Source organism: Panthera pardus, unplaced genomic scaffold (assembly GCF_024362965.1).
Source record: "Panthera pardus isolate Hobbes unplaced genomic scaffold, ASM2436296v1 HiC_scaffold_27, whole genome shotgun sequence".
NCBI classification, from domain to species: Eukaryota; Metazoa; Chordata; class Mammalia; order Carnivora; family Felidae; genus Panthera; species Panthera pardus.
Genome location: NW_026526843.1, coordinates 3,920,157 through 3,941,262, shown reverse-complemented (window position 1 = coordinate 3,941,262; position 21,106 = coordinate 3,920,157). Strand labels below are relative to the sequence as shown.

Here is a 21,106-nt window from a genome sequence, read left to right as displayed (position 1 = left end):
GAGTCAACTCTCAGGAGCATCATGAGGGAATATTAGAGCTGGGAATTATCTCATGTAATTCAATTATGAGGGACAATGTGGTGTTTAAGGCAATGGGCTCTGCAGACAGACATGGTTTTGAATCTCGGCCCTGTCACTTCTATGTAACCTTGGCCAAACCATCTAACTCCTCTGAACTTTATTTTTGTCATCTGTAAAATAATTTTTATGTTAGAGTGATGTTACAAATATTAAATGAAATGCATAAAGCATTATCCTTAGTATACATTAAGCACTCAGTAAATTTATTTTTATTCTTCTATTATTGCAGGAGCCTGAATATGATGCTCAAGTGACACAGGCATTGACTACAAGTTGGACAAAATGGCCTTTTAGTTTATGCCAGGCCTGAGACTCTGAGTTTATAATTCTCCGGCTGGGGGAAGTAAACTTTACTCACCAATGCCTGTGCTGATCAGATAACCTCAAAGCCCAGACACACTGCATAATTCTCCGACAGCAATAACTCAGCTGGCAGTTCCCAGGCAGAGATGTGGGAGAAAGTCCAATATCCGGGAAGCGCTAGGATCTACAACTTCCTGTGGTCTGCCTAGTGAAATTTGACCAGATAAGAACAGTTAATAAGAAGCTCTCGAGATAGAAAAGCTCCTTTTATTTCTGAATGCGGGTATATTGATGTTAAATACCTGAATGGATGAGGTTAATTTGAATAATCTATTGTTGCAAGAAATATGGAAAAGTATTCAGGAAAACTAGAAAAATTCTTCATACTTGTGGCATGAACTGAAAGAAGTCTTTCACTGTTTTGACAAATGATGACTCCACTGTTTTGTGTGAGGGTAGAAGCTTTTAAGGACTGGACCCCAAGGCACCCCATTGTGGTGCTTAGGAAAAGATCAAGCCTCATATTCTGGACCTTCCTTCTATAACACTTTGCAAGTCATGCCAGATTCCCATCAAGGCTGAACAATTTGCCTTGAGGCCCCCAAATATTTCCAAATGTAGTTAATGGCTTCAAAAAGAAAACAAGCATTGCAATGAAAGCACTTAATGTCTATAAATTCAATTGCCAAGAAGTTCTTCTCTTTTGAATACTCAAAGGACGGGATCCCTGGGCAATGACTTATTGTTTCCCTTGCCTGCACTGCAATGATTACAGAGACTGTCCAGGTAAATATTGTGATAACTAGATTCTGCTAGTGATCTCTCCCTTCTTTATTTTCTTGAAACAATTTTATAACTGTGATCATATTCCCCCTTTTCTCCTGTCATCATGTGGGGATAAGCTTACTATAAAATGTCAGAAGCTGCATTCATGGCTCAAAATTCCTTGGTAAACAAAACCGAGCTATGGGCCTGATAAAGATTTAGCAAGAAAGCAGCATAGCTTAGTATTTGACTGAGAGGTCTGTTGTCAGGCGGATCCTGAATTAAATCCCCACATCTGCCACTTACTAATTGTGTCACTTCTGTGCATCTCGGTTTCTTCATCTGGAAAATAGATATGATAATAGTCATACTTATCTCATAGGATTGCTTTAGGGGTAAAATAAAACAAAGCACAGCCGTGCCTGATTAAAATATTCAGTAAATGGTAACTACTGTTATTATTGAGAAGCAGATTTCCTCATCAAGTTCTCAAGATGAGAGGATGCCGTGGAGGTGTTAACTGAGAGTAGTACTTTATGAAGTATAAGGTAGTTCTGAGAGTATACCATCAATTATCCTGTTGAGTTGGCATAATCTAAGATTAGAGGTATTTGTGGAGAGCTGCAACTGTAGTCCTTTAGGGCCTCTGCAATGCCTGGGACTACAGCAATATTAGAGGATGCTTGGACAGTAGCGATTTTGAACACCTAAATCCTTGGCCACTTGAGCAAAGTAGGTAAAGGATAGGGGTAGCCTTTAGTTACATTACAAGACAGGATAAACACAGGGGTATAATATCTTGTGCCTGTCTTACTGTTTTACTTCTCCAGCAAAAGGCTGACAGCTCACTATTTGGCTTTTGCATCGAATATCATAAACCCAATAAGGTGGTAGAAATGCCTTTATAATTCTTGCTTTGGGGGATATGGCTTGGGTAAGGTGGAGAGCAAAGGTGAGGCATTCTGTGAAGAACTCCCATTCTCTTAGGAGTTTGAAACACATCAGAGTTCTGCACCTGAAGAGAGAAGGGAAGCTGGAAGACACAGTGGATTGGCTTTTCATACATCTGGGATTGGACTGAAGTGGGAGTGGATTGATTGGACTGAAGTGCTAAGAGTATGGAATTGTTCATTTTTGTTGTTAGAGTATCAGTTGCCTAGAATAAAGGTATTTGTTGACACAGTGAGGTCTAGGTCTTAAGGCACATACATGAACTTGACACAAAACTTTGGGGAATCCATTTGCCTCTGCCTCTATGAGACTTAAGTTTTCTTTTCTTTGTCTTTTTTGAAAATCAGTGGAATTTACATATAGTGAAATACACATATCTTAAGCATGAAAGTGATGAATTATGACAGACGTGTACACCTATGTAACCACAAGCCCAATAAAGGTATGGAATACTTCTACAATCTCCCCAGAATCTCTTGTATTCCCTTCTAGTCAGACTCTACTTCAGTTGGCAACCACTGTTCTGTTTTCCATTTCCCCAGATTAGCTTTGCCAGTTCTTAAACTTCATAAAAGCATACAGTACGCATTTTTTTGCATCTAGCTTCTTGTACTTGGCATAACATGTTTGAGATTTATCCATGTTGTTGCATGTATTAGTTGTTTGTTATTTCTTATTACTGAGTAACAGTCCATGGTATGAATATACCACAGTTGGTTTACCTATTTTTCTATTGATAGAATTTGGGTTGTTTCTGATTTGGAGCTATGTTGAATAATGCTGCTATAAACATTTTTGAACAAGTCATTTTGTGGCCATATGTTTTCGGTTCTCTTTGACAAATACCTAAGAGGCTAGTTGCTGGGTTAGAGTAGATACAGGTTTAATTTTTTTAAGTTTTCAGATGTTTTTTGAAAGTGTTTGTAAAATTTTACATGCCCACCAGCAATATATGAAAGTTCCTGTTTCTTTATTTTCTTGTCGAAAATTGGTGTTGTTGGTATATTTTATCTTAGTCATCTGGTGAGTATCTCATTGGTATTTTAAAACTATTTTTGAAATCATTGGATCACATGGTATTTTTCTATTTTTAACTTTTTGAGGAACCTCCATACTGTTTTTCACAGTGGTTGTACAAATTTACGTTCCCACCAACAGTGTACAAAGGGAAAGTGTACCCAGAGAAAATGAACACACGAATTTGAAAAGTTATCTACATTCCTGTGTTTATTGCAGCATTATTTATAATAGCCAAGATACGGAAGCACCCTAAGTATCCACTGATAGACAAATGGATAAGGAAGATGTGGTATATATACACAATATTACACAGTCATAAAAGAGGGTGAGATCGTGTCATTTGTGACAGTATGGGTGGACCTGGGGGTATTATGCTAAGTGAAATAAATCAGACTGAAATAAATCAAGACATATACCATATGATTTCACTCATAGGTGGAATCTAAAAAAAACACAAATGAATAAACAAACAAAACCCAGAATCAGACCTGTATATACAGAGGATAAACTGTTGGTTGCCAGAGGGAAGAGGGATGGGGGAAAAATGGGTGAAAATGAGTGAAAGGTAGTGGGAGATACAGGCTTTCAGTTATGTAATGAATAGGTCATGTGAATAAAAGGCACATTAGAACGAATATAATCAATGATATTATAATAGCCTTGTATAGAGACAAACAGTTCTCATACAGTTTCATCTTAAGATGGCCCTCTTATTGTGGTTTTAATTGACACTTCCCTGATGACAAATAATGCTGAGTAGATTTCATATGACTACGGGCAATTCGCAATCTTCCTCTCTGTGAAGCATATGCTAAAATCTTTTGCCTTTTTTTTTATTGGGTTGTCTTTTTGTTGTTGATTTTTAGGAGTTTCTTGTATATCCTAAATATAATAACTTTATCAGATTAGAAATAATGTGAATATTTTTTCTCCCAGTTGGTGGTTTGCCTTTTCATTTCTTTTATTGTATTTTTGAAGAACAGAAGTTTTAAATTTTGGTGAAGTTCAATTTCTTTTGTGATCTGTCCAGGAAATATTTACCACTGCCAGTGTCATAAAGATATTTTATATTTTCTTCTAAAAGCTTTATGGCTTTAGCATTTAGTTTGGTGTATGATCCATCTTCAATTAATTTTAGAGTATGGTGTGAGGTAAGAGTTGAGGTTCACTTTTTATACGTATCTATATTCATTTTTAGAGGTGTCATAACAAATTGCCACAATCTGGGAGGCTTAAAACAACAGACATGTATTATCTCACAGTTCCAGAAGCTAGAAATACAAAATCAAGGTGTCAGCAGGCTCCGGGGAAAAATCTTTCCTTACTTCTTCCAACTTTCAGTGGCTCCAGTCATTCCTTGGCTTGTCTCAATGTCTGCCTCTGTCTTCACATGGCCTTCTCTGTATGTGTCTTCTTTTCTCCTCTTCTTGTAATGACATCAGTTAATGGATTTAGGGCCTTTTCTAATTCCAGTATGGTATCATCCCGAGATCCTTAACTAATGATATCTCCAGAGAGACTTTCTCCGAATAAGGTCACATTCCGAGCTTTTGGGTGGATGTAAATTTTGGCGCGGCAGGGGGGGGGGGGGGGGGATGCTATTCAACTCTCTGCAATATCCAATTGTTCCATCACCATTTCTTGAAAAGACTACCTTTTTTTGCTAATGAATTGCCTTGCAATCTTTGTCAAAATTATGGACTCTGTATGCTGATCCATTGTTCTATTTACTTATGCTTAAAGCAAGATCATTCTAAATATAGCTTTCGAGCACGTCTTCAAATCAGGTGGTGTGAGCCATTCAACTTTTTTTTTTTTTTTCAGAATTGTTTGGCTATCCTAGGTCCTTTGTTTTTGTTATGTGTTTTATTTTATTTTTATTCAAGTATAATTAACATAGTGTTATATTAGTTTCAGGTACATAATACACTGATTCAACAATTCTATACATTACTCAGTGCTCATCATGATAAGTGTACTCTTAAACCCCTGTTTCACCCTGTTTGTGATATATATTTTAGAAAAAAATTCCTTTGAGACTTTGACTGGATTGTGTAGAACATACAGATCAGTACAGAGAGAATTAACATCTCATAGAAATGAAATTGGTTTTTGTATGTTGATCCAGTCATCAGTGAACCTTATAAATTTACTTATTGCTACTAGCTTTTTATATTCATAAATGCCTTAGAATTCGCTACCTACAAGATTTTGCTGTTTGCAAATACAGTTTTCCAGTTTGATGTTCTTTACTTTTGTTTTCTTACCATATTTTACTAGTAAGAGCCTCCAGTGCAACACTGAGTATTAGAGGTGTGAGTGGACACCTTTAATTGGGTCCTAAACTCAGGTGGAGATAATTTAGCCTTTCACCTGAAAGACACTAACAGTAGAGTTTTGTTGTTTATGACAGATACTGTTAATCAGGTTGAGGATGTTTGCCAAGAGTTTTTATCGTTAACAGGTGTTGAATTTGATCAAATTCTTTTTCTGCATTTATTAAAATGATCATGTGATATTTCTCCTTTATTGTATTTACATAGTGAATAGCATTGATTTATTTTTTGAATATTGAATCTGCCTTGCAGTCCTGGGATACAGACACATACTCATAACGTAGCATCCTTTTAATGCATTCAATTGTATTCAATTTGCTAATTATTTTGAAAATTTTTGCGTACATGTTCTTGGGGGATATTGGTCTGTTGTTTTTCCTTGTAGTGTCATCGTCTGATTTTATTATCAATGTAATAATCATAAAAATACTTTGGAAGTATTCTGTTTTCTTCTGTTTTCTGAAAGAGTTTGTACAGTATTGATTGCTCTGTCCTCTGAAATGTTTGGTTAAATTTACCAAAAAAAAATCTGATCCTAGAGGTTTTTTTTTCTTTTTTAGCTTTACTGAGATATAATTGACATATAACTGACATATAAAAGTGTACAGTGTTGACTTGATACACTTACATATTGCAATATGATTATCACTGTAGCTTAGCTAATACCTCCATCAGGTTACATAATTACATTTTTTTGTGTGGTCTTCGAGGTGTTTTTTTTTTTTTTGCTGGAAAACTTTAAACTACTAGTTCAATTGTTTTAATTGATATAAAGTTATAGAGATCAATTTCTTGTTGGGTTAATTTTGGTAATTTGTATCTTTGTACATTTCATCTAAATTATCAAATTTATAGGGGCACCTGGGTAACTCAGTTGGTTAAGTATCCGACTTCAGCTCGGGTCATGATCTCACAGTTTGTGGGTTCTAGCCTGCATCGGGCTCTGTGCTGGCAGCTTGGAGTCTGCAGCCTACTTCAGATTCTGCGTCTCCTTCTCTCTCTGCCCCTCCCCTGCTTGTGTGCGTGTGTGCGCGCTCGCACTCCGTCTCTCTCAAAAATAAACATTAAAAAAATAAATTATCAAATTTATTTGTGTGAAGTCATTTATAATATTCTCCTTTTTCTTTTTTATTGTTTTAGGAACTATAATGATGTCCCTTCTCTTATTCCTGATAGACATTTTTTTTTGTTTGTTTTCCTTGAACAGTCTAGGTGGATGTTTATCAATTTTATTGATATTCTTAAAAGTTGGCTTTTGGTATATAAAATTACCTTTAAGTACTGCTTTAAGTGGCTCCTACAAATTTTGGTAAGTTGTATTTTAATTATAATTCCATTTAAATATATTCTTATTTCATTTGTGTTTTTTCTGTGATCCATGGCTTATTTAGAATTATGTTTCTTAATTTCCAAATATTTGGCTCTTTCCTAGGTATCTTACTATTATTGATATGTAGTTTAATTCTGTTGTTGCCAGAAAGCACACTATTTGATTGTAATCTTTTAAAATTTATTGTTTTATACCATAGCACACACACAATTCTAGTGAAAAGAATGTGCATTATGTATTCATATGGATTAGTGTTCTATAAATATCAATTAGGTCAAGGTATTTATAGTGCTATACAGATCTTCTATTTGTTTGCTAATTGTTCTTGTCTTGTTGTCTTATCAATTGCTGAGAAGGGAGTGTTAAAATCTCCAACCATGATTGTGAAATTGTCCATTTCTCCCTTTGATTTTTGTCAAATTTTACTTCAGCTATTTTGAAATTCCATTATTAGGCCACATATGTATTTATGGCTGCTATTTCTCCCTGATTAATTGAGGCTGTTATCATTATGATTTTGTCAAATTTTACTTCAACTATTTTGAAATTCCACTGTTAGTCACATATGTATTTATGGTTGCTATTTCTTCCTGATTGAGGCTGTTATCATTATGAAATACTTTTCTTTATCTCCGTTAAAATACTTTCTGTCTTGAAATCTATTTTATCTGGTATTATTTCAGCCACTCTAGTTTTTTTATCTTCATTGTTTGCATGTATATACTTTTATAACCATTTATTTTAACCTATATTTGTCTATATATTTAAAGCGCTTTTCTTATAAACAAAATATATTAGGGTTTTCCTTCTTCCATTCTGAAAATATCTGCAGTTTAATTTGAGTGTTTAATACTTAAGTGTTTATTGTAATTATTGATAGTAATATGTAGTTCATTTTACTATTTCATTGTTATTTTGTCACCTTTTAAAAGTTCTTTTCCCTTTGCTCCTCTTTTAATATATTTTTTGGGATTATTCAAGTACTTTAGAGTTCCATTTTAATTTTGCTATTGGATTTTTAAGCTATATTTCTTTTGTTATTGTTATTGGTTGTTGTAGTGAGTAGACTCGACCTTTGAATAATTTGTATCACTCTGTCTCCAACTTTGTTAATCACTTATTTCTACTTTCTCCAAGCTATTGAATTTTCATTTCAAATAGCATACTTTTCAGTTCTAGAATTTCCATTTGGTTCTTCTTCATAGTTTCAGATTCCATGTTGGGATACCCATTTGTCCACTTATTTTGACCACTTTTTCTTTTAAGTCCTTTAACATAATTATGATAGCTTTTTAAAATTATCCTTCTCTGCTAATTCAATATCTGGATGACTATGGTACCTATTTCTACTCAACTCACTTTTTTCTTATAAATTCATGTACATTTTTCTCTTTAATCACATGCCTAGTAATATTTGATTGCACAGTGGATACTATTGATGATATTTTATAGAGAATTTTTTATTCTCTTCCTCCTAAGAGTATTTCGATTTTTGTTCTAGCTGACAGTTAAATTATTGGCTAATCATCTTAAGCTTTTGGAGCTCTCATATTACTTTGTTAATTTGAGTCTGATTCTATTTTACCCTTAGTCTTGGGGTACATCTTAATCCTTGGACATAGTCTTTATTCCTAAGGCGTGGTCCTTTGAGAGTTTTAATAGAAAGCCCAAGATATTTAGAAATATTTCTAACTTGGTGGAATTCAGCCTCTAGACTCTGTCTTCTTTCTTGTAAACAACTCCTAAAATCTCTGTTCCAGTTTTTCAGCTTTATTTCTGCTGCCTTCTGTCAGTTTTCTTCTTATTTTTTTCAGTAAACACACAGTTCAGGGGTCATTTAAGTATTTGATAGGAGTTTGTATATAAAAATTGAGACTCATCTCTCTGTGACATTCTTTATTTTAGAGATGTTCCCCTTCAATTACTAGCCACTCTGGCAAGTCCCTATTCCATCCTCTGATACCTCAAACCAATATGACTTGAGATTTCTGCTTGTGTTTTAGCCAACTCACGCCAAATCCCTGGGTAGTACTTTCAAAAGAAAAGCCATGTAGATAGAAATGGATCTTACCCATTGTGGTTTTGTTCTTTTAACAGTTGAATGTTGTCTAGTTTCTGACTTTAAATAGTTAATTTTAAATATTTTGTCCAGAGTTTTTTTTTTTAATCTGTGAGATGATTGGTCCAAAAGTGCTACTTTGCCATTATCAGATTCCAAATTGTTTCTTTAAAAAAAACCTCAGGGGCGCCTGGGTGACTCAGTTGGTTAGGTGTCCAACTTTGGCTTACATCATGATCTTGTTGTTTCTGGGTTTGAGCCCCGCATCAGGCTCTGTGCTGACAGCTCAGAGCCTGGAGCCTGCTTTGGATTCTGTGTATCCCTCTCTGTCTGCCTCTCCCCTGCTCATGCTCTTTCTTTCTCTCAAAAACAAATAAACATTAAAAATTTTTCAAATATTCAAAAGAAAAAATAATTTTTGTATGACATATCTCACAGGATAAAATGTGCATTTGCATTTATAAACAAAAGTGAGAATGTAGAGTTTTCTGTGTTTTTTAATATAATACATATATCAGTTTCAGGGAAGGGTCTGTGTAACATTGGGAACAATTATTCTCTCAGTAATCTATTTATAAAATGGAAAGTAATATCTATCTGAATTTGACTTCATAGAAAATGCCAGGTTTCTGGTCAGTTATCTGTTCTCAGTTGTCCTGTCAGCAGCATTTGGCACAGCTGATCATTCTCTTCTTGATACCCTTTGCTTTTTTGTTTGTTTTCTAGGATGATGCACTCCCCTGATTTGCTTTATAACTCACTGGCCACTCTGTTTCTGGTTTTTTCACAGTTTCTTTTTTCCATGACCTCTTAATGTTGGAGTTCCTCAGGTGTCAGTTCTTGAATTTTTTTTTTTTGTATTCTGTAGCTACTTATCTCTTGGTGATCTCATCCAGTCCCATGACTCTGAATATACTGTCTATGTTTACAATTTCCATATTTCCGTTTCCAGCTCACATCTCTCCCCTGAACTCTAGACTCATGTATTTAACTGAATTATCTCTTCTTTGTTTAATAGGCATTTCAAAATTAATATGTGAAAAACTGAAATCTTGCTGTCTACACTTCTTCTCTCCAAAATATTCCCTGGCATCCCATATTTCCATTATTCCCATCTTCAGTTGTTTAGAGCATAAATATTTGAATTCTCTTTAACTCTTTCTTTAAGATTCCTGATCTAAATCACCAATGAATCCTGGTGATCTTTCTTCTTCAAATATTTCAAAGGCCCTGTAATTTCTTACTACTTTGATTTCTATCTTGTTCTAAGCCACCATCATCTTATACCTAGGTTTTTGCAATATCCTTCTAAATAGTCTTTATGCTTCTACCCTTGCCCCATTAAAATAAATTTTTCCTACAACAGTCAGAATAACCCTTTTAAAATGTAAGTCAGATCACTCCACTACTCAAACTCTTTTAAAGTGTTAGGATTAATTACTCTTTTAAAGTGTTAGGATTAATTATAAGAGTATGTTGATGGGCTTATAAGGTATAAAGGTGTAATTTGTATGACAAAATTACAAATGAAGGGGGAAGGAACTGAGTTTTATACAAGAGCAAATCTCATTTATACTGTTGAAATTTAAGTGTTACTAATCCAAACTAGATTGTTATACATTAAGATGTTAATTTTTGGAGGTGCCGGGGTGGCTCAGTTGGTTAAGCATCCGACTTCAGCTCAGGTCATGATCTCACACTCTGTGAGTTTGAGCCCCACGTTGGGCCCTGTGCTGTCAGTTCAGAGCCTGGAGCCTGCTTTGGATTCTGTGTCTCCCTCTCTCTTTGCCCCTCCCCCAGTCACGCTCTGTCTCTATCAAAAAATGAATAAACATTAAGGAAATTTTTTTAAGATGTTAATTTTTGGGATGCCTGGGTGCCTCAGTCGGTTAAGCATTGGACTTTAGCTCAGGTCATGATCTCACAGTTCATGAATTGGAGCCCCATTTTGGGCTCTGCACTGACAGCTCAGACCTTGGAGCCCACTTCGGATTCTCTGTCTCCCTCTCTCTCTCTGCCCTTCTCCTGCTTGTGCCATCTCTCTCCAAAATGAATAAACATTAAAAGAGAGAGAGAGATAAAGGAAAGAGAAACAAATAAAAATAGATGTTAATTTTAATTCCTAAAGCCACCACTAAGTACATTACTCAAAAATGTATTAAGAGCCTAAATGTCCATCAGCTGATGAATGGATAAAGAAATTGTGGTTTCTATACACAATGGAATACTATGTGGCAATGAGAAAGAATGAAATCTGGCCTTTTGTAGCAACGTGGATGGAACTGGAGAGTGTTATGCTAAGTGAAATAAGTCATACAGAGAAAGACAGATACCATACATTTTCACTCATATGGGGATCCTGAAAAACTTAACAGAAATCCATGGTGGAGGGGAAGAAAAAAAAAGAGGTTAGAGAGGAAGGGAGCCAAAGCATAGGAGATTCTTAAAAACTGAGAACAAACTGAGGGTTGATGGGGGGTGGGAGGGAGGGAGGGTGGATGATGGGTATTGAGGAGGGCACCTTTTGGGATGAGCACTGGGTGTTGTATGGAAACCAATTTGACAATAAATTTCATATTTAAAATAAGTAAATAAAAGTTATGCATAGAAAAAGGAAAAAATGTATTAAAAGAAACAATTTAATTAAAATGAGATATAAGAAAATTTATATTTAACACAAAAGAAAACAATAATGGAGGAATAAAGGAACAAGTAAGATACAGAAAAGAAATAGCAAATGACAGATCTAAGCCCTACCTTATCAACAATAATATTAAATGTAAATGGATCACACTGTTCAATCAAAAGTCAGAAAGTTGCCAAAGGGATTTAGGAAAAAATCAAAGCATAATCCAACTACATGTTATTTACAAAAGACTTACTTTAAATTCAAAAACACAAATGTGTTGAAAATAAATATTTGGAAAATATATACACCATACCAACAGTACCTAAAATAGAGCTGGTAGACCTAAACTATTATTGGACAAAGTAGGCTTTAAGGCAAACACTATTACTATAGACAAAGAAGAACATTCTGTAATGATGAGAGTGTGAATCCATCGAGGAGAAGTAACGATTATAAACATATTTACATCTAACAACAAAGCCAAAATATACAAAAAGTAAAAACTGAAGAATTCAAAGGTGGAGTAGGCAGTTCAACAATAATAGTTGGAGACTTCCATACTCCATTTTCAGTTATTGATAGAACAACTAGACAGAGGATAAACAAGAAAATAAAAGGCTTGAACAACACTATAAACTACTTGGATCTATCAAGATCTTACTGAACACTGTATTCAACAACAGAATAAACATTTCTCTCAAGTTCACATAAAACATTTCCAAGATAGATCATATGCTAGAACATGCAACAATTTTCAAGAAATTTAAAATAACTGAAGCCATACAAAGTATGTATATGATCACAATAGAATAAAATTAGAAATTAATAGCAGAAATTAGAGTAATTCCCAAATATGGAAATTAAGTATTCTAAATAATCAATAGGTGAAAAAAATGACAAGGTAAATTAGAAGGTACTTTGAAATGAGTGAAAACACAAAAAATACCAAAATTCATGAGCTATAGCTAAATCAGTAAAAGGTAAATAGCTGTACACATCTATATTTTAAAAAGAAATATTTAAAGTCAGTAACCTAAGCTTTCACATTATGAAAGTAGAAAGTGAAGATAAAACTAAACTCAAAACATTGAGAAACAAACAATAAAGGCTAGAATGAAAGTAAATGAAATAGAGAAGAGAAAAATAATAAATTCACTGAAATCAAATGTTTATTCTTTGGAGAGATCCAAAAATTGATAAACTCTTATCTTGAGTTACAAGAGAGACAGAGACAGAGAAAGAAAGAGAAGAGAGAAAGAAAGAAAGAAAGAAAGAAAGAACTCAAATTTCTAAAATCAGAAATCGAACTTGTGACATCTCTACTAAACTTAGAAACATGAGAATAATTATAAGAGAATACTATTAATAATTGTATACTAAAAATTGGTAAACTAAGTGAACAAATTTCAAGAACCACACAAACTGCCTCAAGAAAAAATAGAAAATCTGAATAAACCTATAATAAGTGAAGTGATTGAATTAATAATCAAAAATCTTTCCACAAAGTAAAGACCATCCCATATGGATTAACTGTGTAATCCTTCCAAACATTTGGAGAATAATTGACGCCAATCCTTCACAAAATGTTCCAAAAGTAGAAGAGAAGGGAATACTTCCCATCATTCAATAGAGCTAATATTACCCTGAAATCAAAATCAGACCTCACAAGAAAATTAAAAACTAGTATCCCTTTTGAATATATAGCTCCAAAATCCTTAAAATATGCCAGCAAAGTAAATTCAGCATTATATAAAAATAATTATTCACCATCATTATGTAATAATTTATCCCAAGAATGCAAAGTTGGCTTAAATTAATTCATTAAAAGACAAAAATAATATTATCTAAATGGAAACAGTTACATAATTTGATAAAATCTAATACCCTTTCATGATAAAAAAAAAAGCATTAGGCAACTAGAAACAAAAAGGATGTCCTTCAGCCTGGTAAAGTCCATCAATCAATGAAAACCATGCAGCTAACATTGTAATTAATGGTGAAACACTGAAAACTTTCCCCCTAAGATCTTGGAAGATGACGAGGATTTCTACTTTTACCACTTCTATTCAACATTGTACTGCAATTTTTGCCAGGAAAATTAGGCAAGAGAAAGAAATAGAATCATCCAGATTGGAAAAGAAGTACAGCTTTCTCTATTCAGACTTATGATCTTGTATATGGGAAATTCTATGGAATCCACAGAAAAACCTACTAGAAGTAATCTCTTTTTAAACAGGTTTTCAGGGTATAAGATTACTATACTAAATCAATGCTATTTCTATATACTAGCAATGAACAACCAAAAAAGAAGTTAAGAAAACAATTCCAATTACAATAGTATCAAAAAGGATAAAATACTTAGGAATAAATTTAACAAAAGGAGTACAATGAAAACTACAAAAAATATTGAAATAAAACCTATCAACATGATACCACATTAACAAAACAACAGATTAAAAAAATCATTTCAATAGATGCAGAAAAAGCTTTTGACAAAATTCAATATTTGTTAATAATAAAAACTGTCAACAAACTATTTAGAGGGAAGATACCTCAACATAATAAAGGCTGTATATGAAAAACCCACAGCTAACATCACATTCAATGGTGAAAAGCTGAGAGCTTTTCCTTTAAGATTAGGAACAAGCTAAGGTTGTCCAGTCTCATCTCTTTTATTCACCCTAGTATTGGAAGTTCTGGCCGCAGCAATCAGATGAGAAAAAGAAATAAAAGGAATCAAATCGGTAAGGAAAAAGTAAAACTTTCATTATTTTCAGATTTCATGATACTATACATAGGAACCCCTGAAGACTCCACCAAAACTATTTATTCATTTAAAAGTAATAAAAGAAATCAGTAAAGCTGCAGGATACAAAATTAATACACTGAAATTGTTTGTGAATCTATACACTAATAACAAACTAGCAGAAAGTGAAATTGAGAAAACAATTCCATTTATAATTGCACCAAAAAGAATAAAATACCTAGGAATAAACTTATCCAAGGAGGTGACGGGTCTGTACTCTGAAAACTGTAAGACATTGAGGAAAGAAATTGAAGACAACACAAATGGAAAGATATTCTATGCTCACTGATTGGAGGAATTAATATTGTTAAAATGTCCATACTACTCAAAGCAATCTACAGATTCAATGCAATTCCTATTAAAATACCAACAGCATTTTTCACAGAACTAGGACAAATAATTCTAAAGTTTGTACGGAACCACGAAAGACCTAGAATAGCCAAAGCAACCTTGAGGAAGAAGAACGAAGCTAGAGGTATCACAATCCAAGATTTCAAGATACACTACAAAGCTGTAGTAACCAAAACAGTTTGCTATTGGCACAAAAATAGACACATAGATCAGTGAAATAGAATAGAGAACTGGAAAATAAACCCACATTTATATGATAAATTAATCAATGACAAAAGAGGTAGGAATACACAATGGGGAAAAGACAGGCTCTTCAACAAATGGTGGTGGCAATAGTGAACAGCCACATGCAAAAGAATGCAACTGGGTTACTTTCTTACACCATACACAAAAATGAACTCAAAATTAATTGAAGACCTAAATGTGAGACATAAAACCATAAAATTCCTATAAGAAAACATAACATGCCTTGACATTGGCATTAGCAACAATTTTCTAGATATGTCTCCTCAGGCAAGAGAAACAAAAGAAAACTAAACTATTGGGACTACACCAAAATAAAAAGCTTTTCACAACAAATGAAACTACCAACAAAACTAAATGGCAACCTACTGAATGGGAGAAGATACTTGTAAATGATATGTCTGATAAGCAGTTAATATCCAAGTTATATAAAGAATTTGTACAACTCAACACCAAAAAACCCAAATAATCTGATTAAAAAATAGGCAGAAACCTCAATAGACATTTTTCCAAAGAAGGTATACAACTGGCCAACAGACGCAAGAAAAGATGCTCAACATCACTAATTTTCAGGGCAAATAAAAGCCACAGAGATATCACCTTACACTTGTCAGAATGGCCAGAATAAAAAAGATAAGAAATAACAAGTGTTAGCAAGGAAACGGAGAAAAAGGAACACTTGTGCACTGTTGGTGGGTATATAAACTGGTGCACCCTCTGTAGAATACAGTATGGAAGTACCTCAAAAATTACAAATAGAAATACTATATGATTCAGTAATTCTACTGGCAGGTATTTACCCAAAGGAAATGAAAACATTAATTCAAAGAGATATATGCATCCCTATGTTTATTGCAGCATTATTTACAACAGCCAAGATAATGGAAGCAACCCAAGTGTCAATGGATAGGTGGATAGATAAATAAGATGTTATTCTATCTATCTATCTATCTATCTATCTATCTATCATCTATCAATCATCTATCTATATAATGGAAGCAACCCAAGTGTCATTGGATAGGTGGATAGATGAAGATGTGATTATCTGTATCTATATCTTTATATCTTTAGATAGATAGATGATAGATAGATAGATAGATAGATAGATAGATATAGTGGAATATCAGCCATAAAAATGAGTGAGATCTTGCCATTTGTGACATGTCATGGACCTAGAAGTTATTATGCTAAGTGAAATAAGTAAAAAAAAAAAAAAGAAAGAAAGAAAGAAGTAACACTGAGAAAGGCAAATACCATATGATTTCACTCCTAGGTGAAATCTAAAAAAACAAATGAATAAATAAACAAACAAAAAGCAGAATCAGACCTGTAAATAGAGAAAACAAACTGATGGTTGCTAGAGGGGAGAGGAATGGGGGATAAGCAGTACGGGTGAAGGGAAGAGGGAGTTATGGGCTTCCAGTTATGGAATGAATAAGTCATGGGAATAAAAGGCACAGCATAAGGAATATAGTCAATGATATTGCAAAAGCATTGTATGGTGACAGATGGTGGCTACACTTGTGGTGACCATAGCATAATGTATACAGAAATTGAATCCCTATGTTGTACACCTGAGACTAATGTAACATTAGTGTTACATTAGTAATGTGTGTCAACTATACTCAAAAAACCAAACAAACAAACTGTGTGGTACTGATATAAGGGTGGACATATTGATCAATGGAGTAGAACTAAACATCTAATAATAAACCCATATATTTTTGGTCAATTTATTTTTGACACAGGTGCCAAGACAATTCAATGGGTAGAATGGCAGTCTTTTCTACAAATGGTGCTGGGACAAGTGGATATGCACATGCAAAAAGATGAAATTTAAACCCCACCACACACCATATACAAAAGTTAACTCAAAATGGACCAAAGTCCTAATTGTCAGAGTTAAAAGCTTGCAACTCTTAAGGGGCGCCTGGGCACCTCAGTCGGTTAAGCATCTGACTTCAGCTCAAGTCATGGTCTCACAGTTCATTGGTTTGAGCCCCGCGTCAGGCTCTCTGCTGTCAATGCAGAGCCTGCTTCGGATCCTCTGTCTCCCTCACCCTACTCCTCTTCCAGCCTCTCTCTGTCTCTCAAAAATAAATAAACATAAACATTTTTTTAAAAAAGTTTGCAACTCTTAGAACAAAGATAGGCATAAATATTTGTAACATAAATATTTTGGTATAAATATTTGTGACACAGGCCTAAATATTAGGTAGTGATTTCTTAGATATGGTACCAAAATCACAAGGCACACACCAAAAAACCCCAATAAACTTGACATCATCAAATTAAAATGTGTTTGTACTTCAAATGATACTACTAAGAAAGTAAAAAGACAACCCACAGAATGGGAAAAAATATTTTCAAATTAGGTATCAAATAGGGATTTATATATAGAAGATAAAGAGAACTCTTTCAACTCAATAGTAAACAAATAACCCCATTGAAAAATGAGCAAAGGATCTGAAAATACATTTCTCGAAAGCTAAACGCATGGGAAAAAAACACTTAAAAAGATGCACAACATCATTGGTTATTAGGAAAATGCCAATCAAAATCACAATGAGGGGCGCCTGGGTGGCTCAGTCTGTTAAGCTACCGATTCTTGATTTCAACTCAGGTCATGATCTCACAATTCATGAGATGGAGCCTCACATCAGGCTCCATGCTGGCAACACGGAGCCTGCTTGGAACTCTCTCTCTGCCCCTCCCCTGCTCACACACACTCTCTCTCTTTCAAAATCAATAAACATTAAAAAAATTACAGTGGGTTACCTATTTTAGTCCACTAGGTGGCTATAATAAACTAAGTGAATATTTTGTTGCATTGGCTAAGATATGGAGTAATTAGCAACTTCATACATTCCTGTGGTATGGGTTCCCACATATCTCTAGTTTTGCAGATACATGTGTATTACATCCTGAAGCTTATTATTTCTGAAAATATAAGGAGAAGCACTGGATGAATTTGGTATATCCATATACTAGAATATTATTCAGCCACAAAACATTAATCAACATAAATAAATCTTGAAAACATTATGCTAAGGTGAACAACCCACATATTGTATGATTTCCTTTACATAAAATGTCTTGAATAAGGAAATTCATAGAGATGGAAAGTACATTTGTGGTTACTGGAGGCTGAGGAAAAGGGAAAATGGGGAGTAACAGCTAATGTGTACAGGGTTTCTTTCTAGGGATGATGAAAATATTCTGGAATTAGTGGTGATGATTGCACATCTTAGTCAAGGTACTAAATGGCATTGAATTGTTCTATTTAAAATGGTGAAATTATGGCATGTGAATTATATCTCAATAAAGCTTTTTAAAAATGCTGAAGTCCTTACAATGATCAAGAAGTACCTATGCAGTTTGATCCCTTGTTCCTCTCTGAGCTCATCTGCTGCTTTCCTCCTTTTGGCTCACTCCCATGCAGCCACCTGGCTTCCTTGGTGTTCTTCAAATACGTTATGTGTTCTTCTACTTTAGCGCCTTTGCCGGGAATATTGTTTTCCTACATATTCACACACTTCCCCCCTCGTTGTTCAAGTTCCAAATTCTCAGGTAGGACTTTTCTGATCACTCTATTTAAGAAGTGCCTATCCTATCTTTCCCTGTTACCATGCTTTTATATTTTAACAACATACTGTATGATTTATTTTTATGGTTTAGGTTCCTGCACCATAACATAAGCCTTATGAATGTGGAGACATTTTTTACTCATTGATGTGTCCCAAAAGCCCAGAACAATGCCTGGTACACACAGTAGGTTCTCTCTATGTCTCTTTATCTTTCTCTGTGTGTCTTTATTAAACATTCATTTGCATATTTATGTTTACTTGTTGTTGAAGGAAAGAAGGAAGGAAGGAAGGAAGAAAGGAGGGACGGAAGGAAGGAAGGAAGGAAGGAAAGGGGCGGAGGAGTGAATGTTATACCACCTACCCATCCCCTTGCTCACTTAGCTCTAGCTAAACTTGTCTGCTTTCTGTTCCTTTAACATGCTCAGTTCTTTCTTCAGAGCCTTTGTATTTTTTCCCTTATTCTAGTGCACTCCCTTTCCTCAACTCCTCAAAGTGTGAACTTTAAGCATTTAATGGATCTTCAGTTTCAGTTGAAATATTACTTCTTCTGAGAGATCTTATCTTACAATCTGATCCAAAATACATCTCACATTTCACTCTAGCTTCCTGTTTGTTTCCTTCAGAGTACTTATCATGCTTTTTAAAGTCGTTTATTTATATATGTGATCATCTATTTAATATCTGTTTCTCTATCAAAATGTTTAGCACCTAAGGTCAGGAACTTTGTCTTTTTTACTGGGGATTCCAAGTGCTAGCAAATTACATAACACATAGAAGGTACTCAATAAGTTTTGCTTTGAATGAGTAAAGCGAGGAATAAAAAGAGGCAAAGTGTTAACCTCCAACACTTACAGCCAGACACACATACAGGCCTGTGTATGCTTTCCATAATTTCAGGTATGGGATTCAGCCAGGTGAAGTGTGATAACCTTGGTGCACACAGAATAAACTAGGCATTTCAACATACAGGATCTCTGGTGCCAGAGTTATATAATATTTAATATGATAAGGATAGTAAAAATAATTAATATTTCATTGGCTTCCTATTTGACAATACTGTGCTAGGTGTTCTACATTGTTGATCTTATTTGATCCTCATAGCAACCCTATGAAGTAGAGACTTATTATTATTATAATGAATATTACTATTGTTATCAACTGCATAGATGAGGATGGGGGTATGAGGAAGGTTAAAGTAACTTGCCCAAGGATGCACAGCTAAAAAATGGTATTTTATTTTATTTTTAATTTTAAGTAGGCTCCATGCCCAACATGGAACTTGAACTCACAGCCCTGAAGTCAAGAGTCACATGCTCTACCTGCTGCACCAGCCAGGCGCCCCCAAGAAGTGGTCTTTTAAATCTCAAAAGTCTCAATTCAGACGAGGTCTTTCTAACAATAAAGTCTGTGTGTGCATGTCTTTGTGTGTATGTGGGATGGCAAATACTAGTATACAGGGCCATTGACTCAAACATGTTAGTGAAAAAAACTTTAGTGACTGTTTTATTTTTTTATTTTTTTAATGTTTATTTATTTTTGAGAGAGAGTGACAGCCAGAGTGCGAGCGGGGGAGGGGCAGAGAGAGAGGGAGACACAGAATCTGAAGCAGGCTCCAGGCTCTGAGCTGTCAGCCCACAGCCCGATGTGGGGCTCGAACCCACAAACCATGAAATCATGAACTTAGCGGAAGTTGGACGCTTGACCGAATGAGCCACCCAGCTGCCCCTATCGGGTGACTGTTTTAACCAAAACAACAAAAATATTGCAGGAATAAGTGAGCCGTTTTCTGTGTGCTCGTTTCCATATGATGAAAAGAGTAGCTTTAATAGTTCTGCTTTCATGACTTGTTGAAACTCAAGGAGCATGCAACAGACAATTAATTTCACTTTCTTATTAGTATCGGTGTGTTGACAGACTCACTCAAAAGCCAATGATAGTTTCTTAGCTTTTTAAAAATTATAAATTTCTTTCTTTTGAACACTTCCAGGTGGGCTCTCAAGTCTCTTTCTTTCTTTCTTTCTTTCTTTCTTTCTTTCTTTCTTTCTTTCTTTCTCTCTCTCTCTCTCTTTCTTTTTTCTCTCCTGCTGCCAGGACATAGCGCAAAGCTCTTTTCTCAGTTATGTTGATTTTGAAGGGGTCAGTTCAACCTTCTAAGACGTCGCCTGGTGATTTTGGCACACGTTATGAGAAGATGGTGTGCGGGGAGGCAGAGTTGCCCATTATCAGCTGCAAGTCATAAGTGCTGTTTGGCAGAGATAAGAAATTTAAACACCTCCCAAGGCATAGGTACTTCCAAAGTATTGCTTTGTTTATTATAAGTCAAACTTGTTCATTTTGAAGACAACTTTCCCAATACACTTTTAACAGAAAGGCAACTTATGCACATATCTCTGATCAGTTGTTCTTATAAACTCTTACTTACACTTTCTATTCATCCAGTCTTGATTTCGTGTCAGAAATTTTCCTGTGGCTTGTTCTCCACTTCCAGATGTAACATATTTCTCTCTCCAGAGAGAACCCTGTCTAACTTCTTCCTGAGGTAATCATAAGGGAAGACATTAGTTCACCTGTCTAATTTTCTCTTGCAGCTAAAAACGTCCCTGCCTCTCCCCAATAAATTTCTTTCTGTCAGCAAAAGTCACATC

At 34.7% G+C, this 21,106-nt stretch overlaps 1 long non-coding RNA gene across 1 annotated transcript; it reads left to right on the top strand.

Annotated features, from left to right (window-relative positions):
- Window positions 1-314: 314 nt before the first annotated feature.
- Window positions 315-5,654, top strand: LOC128773894 (uncharacterized). The gene is made up of 2 exons (XR_008418374.1): window positions 315-1,675; window positions 1,709-5,654. It is a non-coding gene; the product is annotated as an uncharacterized LOC128773894 (long non-coding RNA).
- Window positions 5,655-21,106: the final 15,452 nt, after the last annotated feature.